The sequence below is a fragment of the Notolabrus celidotus genome, chromosome 15, assembly GCF_009762535.1.
Source record: "Notolabrus celidotus isolate fNotCel1 chromosome 15, fNotCel1.pri, whole genome shotgun sequence".
NCBI classification, from domain to species: Eukaryota; Metazoa; Chordata; class Actinopteri; order Labriformes; family Labridae; genus Notolabrus; species Notolabrus celidotus.
Window position 1 is genome coordinate 24,843,733 of NC_048286.1, and position 9,141 is coordinate 24,852,873.

Here is a 9,141-nt window from a genome sequence, read left to right on the forward strand (position 1 = left end):
TGAAGCCAAAAAACCCCGTTCCAATGCGCGGCCATTGTGCAGCTAGTCTGCACTGTAGAGGATTTCTGTGGTTGCCACGGTAATTTCTGTGTTGGCACGCTACCGAGCTCCGTCACAAGATCCTACAGAGTTGTCAATCAAAGCAAACCCGTAAGTAAAAGTCCGTTTTTTAACCTCTAATAACTAACGAAAGAGAAACTTTTCAGAAAAAAGAGGCCTTGAACACAAAACAGTCAAGTAATAACTACATATCACCACAGCATACGGATGTAAGAAAAATTCATATGACGTGTATTTATTTTTTAAAGTTTGACTGCATCCCCATTTAAATGAATGGGGGAGACAGAGTTTTTGACCCATACTGCAGCCAGCCACCAGGGGGCAGACGCTTTGGTGGAAGCTTCACTGGAATCATTTAATGGCTGAGTTTACAAAACAAAACTTATCATCTGCAATTATCGTGTTTCTGGTAAGTGGTAGGGGTGGGAAAAGCTCAGTTTTTTAGCACCTGATTCTCTTTTAACGGGAGCACAGATACTTGTGCAAAACAGAGTCAGGTTCAAAGTCAATACAATCAAGAATCTTTACAAATTCAAACTGTCGCTCTGTGAAGGACATTTCAATCAGATTTCTTGGTGCAAAACTAACTGGAGGTTATGTTGTGTTTGAAAACTGTAGCACTTAAATAGCTTTTGAGCTTAATGCAGCCCGTACTCACCTTGTCTATAAGAGGCTTGAAAAAGGTGGACCAAAGTAATACATACTGATTACACAGGTGAGTTTTATAATTACTTCTGTGGTGTAAACAAACAGATGCAGAAGTCAAAATGACGGTGGCCCTGAAGGACAAAACAAATTTAGAAAAGAAACACAAAGTTGGAGACAAATTGGTTTACACCTCCCCCCCCCCCCCACTACAAATCCATCCACTTTTAACCAGATTTTCAATTAACCAATCTACTACTAACCATCTTGGTCCCTGCAAAGTCACTCAGAGGCAAATGTTACCGTTAGCTTGCCAACGGTTATGTGGTCAGCAGTCCAAGAAGGTTACCTTTAGCTCTACATTCACAGTTTGAGTGCATCCTGGATAGATGTCTGTAAGAGTTTAAGCTTGTCTCCCTACTTCTCCTCAAGAAGGAGGGGGACCACAAAAACAAAAAATGTTTCACAAAAACAACAAAACACACACTTTTTCAGAATCAATTATACCTCGAGACTAAGCCGGCAAAATATTATATTTTGAAATAAAAAAAAAAATCTCGTTGCAGGCCTACACCGTTGCTTGTGTGCGTTGAGACCAAAAACTTAATGGTCGCTTCACTCAAATAGAACAAAAATAAAATAAAAGATTAGGGCAGTACCTTTTTAGAGATGTGAGTTCCACAGAGTAGTTTACTCGTCCATAAGTCTCCTTAACGAGCAAGATGAAAATAAGGTTACAGCATCATCAGGTCCGGTGGCAATCCAATGTTGCCAGAGGAACTCTGAACATTCCTAGGGAGCTCAGAGCGCTTTCTGGTTGTAGTGTCCCGTTTCCAGGTCGAAAACAGTCCAAACACAGCAAAGCTCTATCATTTACCAACACGTCTTTTTAAAGATCACCTTGCTTATAACCCAGAGACAAAGTTTTAAACACAAAACTCTGTGCAAAACTCCTGAAAATCCACTCGGACCAAACTTCTGCATGCCTCGTTAACTTTCGCCTTTTTTCTCTCTCTCTCCCATGACGTCGCTGCATGCACATCATGTGAACCAATTAACACACCTCAAACTACGTCTGTGACCAGGTACACTTCTCCAGAAAGATATCTTACTGAATGATTTTACAGATTTTTAACAATATAAATGAAATAAAATACAATTTTAAACATTCCTATGAACTTCCATTAATTTCAAATGTACAACACACATTTTATAGCAAAATAAGTATTTTAAAATCTAATTGTTTATTCACCTTTTTTTAATAGAACAAATATTTATTCATCTTTTTCACTGGGCTACAACATGACTGTGGTAGGTCTGCCACACGATCCCCCTTTTCTTACCAAAAGGACCTTGGACACTTGACTCAAAATAACACTTGATATTTTTATCATTTTTGTTCTTTGTCTGTTTTTTTACACAATTCTTTACAAAAAAACTGATCCATATATAAAAAGTACACTATCATCAAAGCTGATAGTTACAAAGAGTAGCATAGAGCAAAAGATCATTTTAAGCTTCACCCTTACCCTTTGACTTTTCTCATACACAGATCAGCCATAACATAATGACATGTAATGACATGTTGTGACATTGCCCTCCCTATCATCGGGTCAGGGCTGAACTACTCTAGCCCTCTGAAGATGAGCCATGTAATGAGAAAACCAATGTCAGTGGTCATAATGTTGGGACTGTGTATCAATCTGGGCATTACACCATAGCCAGTCCAACTTTGCCCATTGCCCCTTAGACAGGAATTATATTATGTCCAATCCTTGTTCAAACTTCACTCCAAAATCCAGCCTTGAACTGTAGAAATCCTACTGGTTATACATGTTACACTTCCACTTTTTATACCTGAAAACAAATACCAGTCATTTAATGTTAATATCAAAAGGTTAAATTATGTCTTAAAGCATGGTCAGATACTAAAGAAGAAAACATCTTAGACACATTGTGAGGACTTGTTTTACCAGTGGGGTCAACATTTATTCATGCTAATACAAATAGAATTCAAGCATATATTTTTGACGGAATTCATAAATAAACTGGACACTGGACACAGAAGACTCAGGAGACTAAGAGAAATTTAGAGCTCGATCGAGGAGAAATAACATAACAGTACACAGGCAGGGGAGTGCAGTGTAATGCCAAGTCAGTTCTGCCAGACAAATCCTCAGGCATGTACCTTTATTCCCCCAAAGACGACACTACAGTTAGATAACCATATTTTGACAATAGGAAACAAAACAATTGGGAAGAAGAGCGGTGCTCTAGTCTGGAGACAGTAAGTTGGTCACAACACACAGATAAAGACAGAAACAGGGGGAAAGACCTTGATTACTACACTGACCCTGTCTTGCGTATCACCCAGCAGCCTCGGCTGACATAGGAAGGAAGTTACTCTGCAGCTGACACTTAAATTGGAAAAATACAAGAGTTAAACATTCTTACATACATATATATAAGACTATGAAAATTCCACGACACATGAGCATTACATAAATGTGGTTTCCAGGAGATAGGGTTCTGCAAAAATAATTGGTTCTGATCAAATTTGAGAAGAGCGACAGCAAAAGCTGCGTATTACAGCCCGTGATAATTCAACATGGGTAGCATTGGCAGCAGCAGGCTGCAGAAAAGAGAAATTGCATGGAGAAATTGAAGGACAGGAAGAAAACTAGAGGAAAAGAGAACAATCTATGCCCAAAGTGGAGAGAAGTTTTAAGGTAAAAGAACATGAAAGAGAAGGTAAGAAAAGAGCCCTTCTCATACAACCTGACCTCAGACCTCCATCACCCTGATTACACCAAACTCTGTACAATGCAAACAGCTTATTTCATTTCCATTAACAACAATGCTCCATGTGCGACACATGGGAAGAACCAGAGGCTCTTATGTTAACATAACAAGCTTTCACATGATGGCTGATATTACTCTAATTGTAATCCCAGATGCCACATCTGCTGCGGAGCTGCTGTGTAATCCCTGACCAGGCTCCAGGATGTGCTGTCGTCTGAGGCCAAAGACGTGGACTCAGATGCTGGCGGGGCCCCCGGTATGCGGAATCCACTGCAGTCTGAAATGCTAATCGCTAATGCTGCTCTGTGACCTGCAGGAAATGTCATTTCAGAAAAGGGACAGGGCACTTTGGTTATACAGTGGTAAAAAAGGTTTTTCAATGCCTCTGCCCACAGCGATGCTGCCTGAAAAATGAAGACTTTTTGGGTGACGTATTGAAGTTATCACAGCTCTTTCTGTGATAACACCAAGATATGTGGGGAATCTTACTAAATCAATAAGAGGAATAAGAGTTTGCAAGGCACAAAGCACAGTAGAATGGGTATTGATGGATGGACCCAAAGTGTCATATTGCCTCGGCCTAGTCATGTCAGAAAGATTATACCAATGTGGAAAACTGAATACAGGAGCTAAGCAGAGTATTTGTCATTGCTAGAGGGTGATGTTACTAGCTTTCAATATGCAACACAAAAGGTGTGAAGTGAATTTTCTCAACAACATTTCAAACATACAAAGCACACATTCATTGTAAAATAAAGTCAACCACAAATGGCTCCAGCTCAGATACTTAAAATTGTCCTTGAACTCTGAATTAAATGATGGAAAAAGTCAGGCTGTGACAGACTGCTCAATCCCCTGATGCTGTGAGAGCAATAGACCTATTTTACTCATCTCTGTTCTGAATATCTACCACTTTTCAGCTCATTTACTGCAGTAACACTCAACGTTTATCAATGAAGATATTATTTAAGAATTGATGTCCTGGACTCATTTGGGGGCATTAGATGACAGGTGGATGTGTTTTTTTTTAATAAGTGAAAATTACAAGGGGGAATTCCTGCTGTTAAAGGTAATACACATTTTTTTGCATGGTGCACAACAACTCAAGTAAGACAGTAATCACCATGTAGTGTGAGGAGAAACAGTATTTTCCACACTGTGCAGGGATTTGAAGTGTTGTGATGGCACAGCGCAGGGGTGGTCAGCATTATCTGTCATGTTGCAAAGGGCGGTGATGAAGGTTGTTTACAGATGGTTCTTTGTGGGGCTGACAGGGGAGCAGAGATGGATGGGAGGAGCAGGTAGGATGGGGAAGGAAGAGATCGTAAGGTTGTGCTGTAATCAGAGGGTGGGTGGCAGGTGTCCAGTCGCTTGTTTGCTTCTCTGGTCCACAGTTTCATGAATGAACAAGTGATGAGGGGGCTGATGGCTGTATAACACAGGCACGCTGAAATTGTAAGTGCACTGTCTTTAGATCATGTTTGTGACTCGGATATGTGTGTTTAACTTTGTGTGTGAGAGTGTGAACGTGAGTATTATTTATGAACAAGTAGGTGTGTGTTCTAACTGCCCCATCCCCTCCACAATCCCCCATCACTGTCAAATAATCCCCTTTCTTCTGCCAATTTTTTCCCTGTTGCCGGATTGGACTGGCAGAGATAATCTGGGATTAGAGCGAGCAGTCAGGCCTTGTGTGCTCCTCATTCATTTAGCTGGGGCAGACATGTTCAACATCCACAGGTCATCTGCTGCGGGTTTCGACATATTCCATTACATATTATTTCAGGGCAAAAATTTGCAGATTTGGGCACTTGCATGCAAAACTGTCAGCGAGAATGAATGTCACAGCAGCCTGTTTGGCTACGGTGGAGCAGCTGGTTTTATCCTCGTGAGACTAAATGAACGTGATCCAGGCAGATTTCTGCTTACGTGACTGTCAGGCTTGCAATCTTATATGACTTTCTCTCTCTCTTCTTATTAATTGTACTTTTTGTTTCACTTTGTTGCTCTCTCTCTCTGGGACTCGAAACCAATCTGCTTAATTCAGATTTTGTCACAGCTGGTACACGCTTTTACACATGATGACATTGAAGACACTACTTAAATTTCAATTTAGGTTTGTACCTGACTAGAAACTTTGAGTGACATGAATTATGAAACAAATAAAACTTGAATTAACATCAAACGCTCAATGACTGTGTGTACAATCGCTTTAAATAAGAGCTTTCAAATTTAATTTTTTTAACCAGGATTAATCCCAGAACTTCAAAAATTCATAAAAAAATAAAATTTTGTATTATGTTACAATTTCAGATATATTTTTAAGTCTATATGTAAAGCTATTCTTACCAGTGTCTTGATTTGAGGATTGATTAAATGCCTTGAAATGAACTTTATGATCTTGGCTTTTACATAATAGATCAAATAAATGCTGCACTGCTACACCACTGAGTTCTGAAACCATGACTTGGAGGTGGGATGCAGCTTCAAAGTGCTTATGTTTTTATTTTTTGAGGATAACTGTTACACATCAAGAAATATGCAGGAGTGTATGTATAAAATGTCAGCAGCAACATTGATGTGCTCTTATTACGAGATCATTTTGATTACTTACTGACATCCAGTGATCCCTGGTTAATGCAACAGCATTTGCTTTTTTCAGGAGTTTCAGTTTTATTGCTGTCTCTTGTTCATGCAGGTCCTGTATAAGTGAAACTATTATTCCCTGTGACGGGTCTGTAGCTATTCAAACACTCTAAATAGTGCTCGTCTGGTTTTCATGATGTAGTGACTGTTGACACCAGTCTGATCACCTGCACCTGTAAGCTTAGTTTGTTGGTCGTCGCTCAAACTCATAATACTTGGGCAATTGTTAAACTCAATATATCATACTTTCTATTATACTTTTGACTTGTAGATTGAGCCATTCAGAAATGCAGAGTGGTATTATTTGTTAAAGTGCTGCAGCTGAAATATGGTGTGCTGAAAACTACCAGATTTAAAAAATTGACCTGTAATTTTTTACCTTAATCACATCATGATTTACGTGTTTACGCTGACAGCCCTACTTTGAATAAACGATGGAGTAGACATTAAGAATAATGTTAAACTAATAAGCATCTTTGAGCATCAGGGCTTTGTCATTTTTTAACAAATTGAGAGGAACAGATAGAAGCTGCTATATGTTCATTGACTGTTGCTGTCAATCATCTACAAGTGTTTGTCCACTATTCCAATATGGCCTTATATTACCAGCTCTGCACTAGCTCCTTTCAAATGTAGAATATAATTTAAAATCCTTCTTCTGATTTACAAGGCTCCAAATGGTCCGGCACCATCCTACCTGGAAGGCCCTTTAACCCCTCTGGAACACTGTGCTCCTTAGATGCAGTCCTGTTTGTGGTACCTAGTCTCTTAAAATAGTATGGGAGTTAGAGTCTTCAATCATATGTCAGTCAGGGTTCAGATGGGACACTACACCTCTACTTTTAAGAGTAGCTTACTGAAATCTTTCCTTTGTGATAAAGCTTAAAAGCTGGAGCTTGCTCAGGCCAGGACTGGCCCCAGGAAATGCCACTATAGGCTTAGATTGCCCGTGGACCCCTGACACACAGCGCTCCTCCAGGGTTTTTAGGTTTGTCATTGACCCTGGCTCCAGGGGCAGATCTACAGGGGTGGCATAGGGTGGCAAGTGCCACCCTAAAACTCAGCATTGCCACCCCAGTTGGAAGGATTTAATTCAAAGAAAAGTTATGCCTCACGGTTATGTAGGACTAGGGTTAGAGTTAGGGTTGGGGTTCGGGTTAGGATAAGGGTTAGGGTTGGGGTTAGGGTTATGATTAGGTTTAGGGTTAGGGTTAGGACTAGGGTTAGGGTTAGGGTAAGGATGAGGGTTATGATTAGGGTTGGGTTAGGAGTTGGGGTTAGGGACCTCGGGGCTAGGGTTAGAGATAGGGTTAGCATTAGGGTTAGGATTAGGGTTAGGGTAAGTGTTAGGATTAGAGTTAGGATTAGGGTTAGGATTAGGGATAGGGTTAGGACTAGAACTATGGTTAGGACTAGAACTATGGTTAGGGTTACAGTTAGGGTTAAGGTTAGGATTAGGGTTATGATTAGGGTTAGGAGTTCGGGTTACGGACCTTGGGGCTAGGGTTAGGGGAAGGGTTAGGGTTAGGGTTAGGATTAGGGTTAGGATCAGGACTAGGGTTGGGGTTACAGTTAGGGTTAGGATTAGGATTAGGGTTATGATAAGGGTTGGGTTAGGAGTTGGGGTTAGGGACCTCAAGCTAGGGTTAGAGTTAGGGTTAGGATTAGGGTTACAGTTAGGGTTAGGGTTAAGGTCAGGATTACGGGTTATGATTAGGGTTAGGAGTTTGGGTTACGGACCTCTGGGCTAGGGTCAGGGTAAGGGTTAGGATTAGGTTTAGGGTTAGGGTGAGGGTTAGGATTAGGGTTAGGGTAAGTGTTAGGATTAGGGTTAGGATTAGGGTTAGGGTTAGGGTTAGGGTTATTATTAGGGTTAGGGTTAGGATTAGGGTTAGGGTTAGGGTTATGATTAGGGTTAGGGTTATGATTAGGTTTAGGGTTAGGGTTAGGATTAGGATAAGGGTTAGGGTTAGGATTAGGATTAGGGTTAGGGTTAGGATCAGGACTAGGGTAAGGGTTACAGTTAGGGTTAGGGTTAGGGTTAAGGTTAGGATTGGGGTTAGAACCAGAACTAAACTTAAGCAAACAGAACCAGAACCAAACTCTTCTTTGAGAAGAACAGTAACCCTAACCCTCTCAGAAAGAACAGATGTAGCCACGATACACAACATCCCCTTCATCACCTGTATCCTATATCCTCACATGTGATTGGCCGAATGGCCGCCATGCTGACCAACCAAAACAAAGTTCTGCTGTGAGCAGAGCTGGGGCTGAGCACTGTGAGAGCTAAGCAGCGAAAGGAAAAAACTGGGAGCCGGCTTTCTCTCGATGGGAGCCGGCTCTTCTGATTCACTATAAAGCATCGGCATCGCAGCTTTTGATCATGACATCTCTACAGTGAATGCAGCATGAGATGACGTGCCTCAGCACCCCGAGGCAGGTTTCATTTGAACAACACAGCAGCGCAAAGAGACAGAGTTTTGAGCAACACAGTCAGAATGAGGTAAAAATAAAAAAACTATCTGTAAAGAAATGGAAGAATAATGACGGCAGTATATCTTATATTATCAGTCATCAAGCAGGATCTAAGATACATCTTTGAAATATTATGAAAATGCCACATTTCCACAATATTGATATTATCATGTCCTGTCTCCTGCCTCAGGCCAGGTAGTGATTCATTTTATTACTGGGGGTAGCAAGCCATCATCAGATGTTCATCCCTCATACTTTAGCATATCTGTAATGGTCACAGATATGCACAAGATATGATCAAGATTTCCCAGCAAAGCCCAGTGGGTGTAGGATGAGGCAGCAAGAATGTTGAGGCATTCAACAGCTGGGTTAATTGGGTAAGGCAGCAGTACTTTCCCAGCCCAGATGCAGATAAATCTTGTATTCCAAATATGTTGCTGTTATCTTGCAAAGTCTGGGTCATGCAAGCTTGAGTTTGTGTCAAATCCTGAAAACCAGGACTCAAGATGCAAT

General features: G+C 40.8%; 1 long non-coding RNA gene across 1 annotated transcript; it reads left to right on the forward strand.

Moving 5' to 3' along the window:
• Positions 1 to 93: 93 nt before the first annotated feature.
• On the forward strand, positions 94 to 4,284 carry LOC117826256. Its single transcript, XR_004634001.1, has 2 exons — positions 94 to 150; positions 3,660 to 4,284. It is a non-coding gene; the product is annotated as an uncharacterized LOC117826256 (long non-coding RNA).
• The last annotated feature ends 4,857 nt before the right edge of the window (positions 4,285 to 9,141 follow it).